The following is a 2,376-nucleotide window of genomic DNA, read 5'->3' as shown; positions in this document are numbered from 1 at the left end:
AGGATATGTAGTTCAAGCATGGCTTCACCTGTAGATCTTTTTGTGACACAATAACTGGGACCTTCAAAACACATCCCATAAAAATATTTTGTTGTACAAATATAAAGTGAATCACCCACATATTACTAAGAAGTACACAGCTTAAAATAAATCTTTTGAAGTTGTTAAAATAATGAAACCAGAAACAATGTCTATTCATTCTCTTTACCATATGCAGATCTAAAACATCTTGACCAATTCCTGCCATCTGTACTGGTGGCTTTAAAGAAAATATGGTCCTGGTGGTCACAGCCTCAAAATCTCATTCCCCCTTCCTTTGTTTCCATTCTAAGTATCTGTCAACAATGGTGCTTGCTTAGAATCCATCCTTCTTGGCTTATTTCTCCCATTTACAAACACTGTAAAGTGTTAATGTAATTCTTGGTAAGGTGACAATTGTGGTAACACACTTTCTTTCAAGTAAATGTTTTAAGATTATGATGTAAATTACAGAGATTTCAGAGGAATCTCCTTCCGGTGTGAATGTGCCTTACTAAAGGTTGTAGTCTTTACTCTGTTCATACAGTCACATGCAGTTCAGGTGAAGTGTTTCTGTGAAGAAATTATTTCTCTAACATAGAATTGGGGCTGCATTGCTAACTCACCCCCCCCCCCGCATGGGGGGCTTTACCAGCTATGTGATTAGCACATAAAGCTTAGCTGGAAATAGTTGAAAGAGCTGGACCTGTTGAATTCCTGTCTCCCATGCAGCTGCTAGAAGCACAAGAACCCAGGGAGACTTTATAATCCAAGGTGTGATCTCTGTTCCCAAGTGAAAGATGAGTCAATGACCTAGATCTACCCACCTCGCTTGTCCAATGGGGGCCCTGTATATAATCCCAAGGATCTATGCACTGTTATTGTTAGTGGAAATGCCAGAAGGAGGTGGGGGAATTTGCCAGCTTGATGTAGTGCCTGCTAAGTGGCATCAGAGTCCTTGGGCAAACCCAGTGCCAGACGGCATTCTCAGAAATGCCAAGCAACAGCACCTGACGTCAATAGGGTGTGATAGGCACAATGCCTGATGCCTCTGGCCCAGCCAGCTCGGCCGGCTGCTTGGTGGGCTGTTAGTTTTACCACAAGGCTGTTGTGAGTAAACAGTTCAGCCACCTGGAAGCATGGCTGCCCAGTCACCAGAAGCAAGACAGAGATCAGCCCAGTTCAAAACCATCTACACTATCGCCCCTCTCCCAAAAGGCAGGGCCCGGCCTGCACAGAGAGTGTGCCCCACTAAAACTAGGGAGACAATGGCTGTTTTCACAAAGCCTGTGTACATCGGTGTGTGTGTCTGTTGGCCGGGGGGAGTGTTTGCATTTCCCTTGCCTGTCCGTGGGATTAAAATCCCACCATAGTTAGAATGTATACTCTTTTTTAAAATCCCTGTCTTCTCCATTCTAGTTTACCCTGATAATATTAACGGGAAGGAGGCTGAGAAAAGTTCTTGTGGGAAGAGGGACAGAAGGGGGCGGTGGCAGAACAAGCAACGGCGGAGCTCTTCCCGTTTTTCTCATTATTTCTGCCCACGGACCAAATCGCCATCCAGGCCCCTCCCCGTACACACAGGGAAAGAGCAGGCCCCCGGGTAGTGGGCCACTTGGGAGGGCTCCCCAGAAGCCACGTCAGCCTGGAAGGCGACAGCCAGTCTTGTGGCGTGTTTCCCGCATTAACTGCGCCACCCGTGGCCGAAGCGTTGACGGCCTGTGTTGTGCTGAAGCTGATCAGAAGCGGCGGCGGCGGCAGCGGCGGCGGGGGGGGGTGTCTCCCTTAACACTAGATGGGGGGCGGGGGAAGCGTGAAGGCTATCGAAGGGTAAGCCTGGCTCTCATTGGCTCGGCTGCCAGATACCCCTTTCAGCCCCTTGCTCTTGGGTCCTCTCGTGAGACGACCGCTGTCCTCAGCCTCAAACCCCCACCCCACCCACAGACACCATTTATATATAGCTATTCTTGGCCGGGGAGGGGGAACCGAGCCGGTTTCTCTGCTTTGATGAGCAAACAGTGCCGATAAGAAAGGCCGAAAAACACTGTCCTGGGTGAAACTGGCACAGGCCCTGCCAGGTCTCTGGTAATGATTAAACTGTCAGCCTAGATTTCCCGGCAAGGTAAGCTGGCACGGGCCCAGATGGCACACATTATGCAAATTCCCCGGGGCGGGAGTTGAGTACCTGGGCCGCGGAATTCCCCGAGAGGTGGAGATCGTCTTACGGGAGACGCCCTATAAAGGGACAGGTATGGGGAGGGGCCGAGCCATACAGAGGAGTGGAGTCACAGGTTCGAGGGCACAGGTGAGCGAGAGGCGAGAGCTCGCTGGGACTTGGCTTGCTGAAACGACTACTGA

Source organism: Gekko japonicus, unplaced genomic scaffold (genome assembly GCF_001447785.1).
Source record: "Gekko japonicus isolate JY-2015 unplaced genomic scaffold, Gekko_japonicus_V1.1 scaffold640, whole genome shotgun sequence".
Taxonomy (NCBI): Eukaryota; Metazoa; Chordata; class Lepidosauria; order Squamata; family Gekkonidae; genus Gekko; species Gekko japonicus.
The sequence above is the reverse complement of the archived record's forward strand: the minus strand, read 5'-3'. Positions refer to the sequence as shown.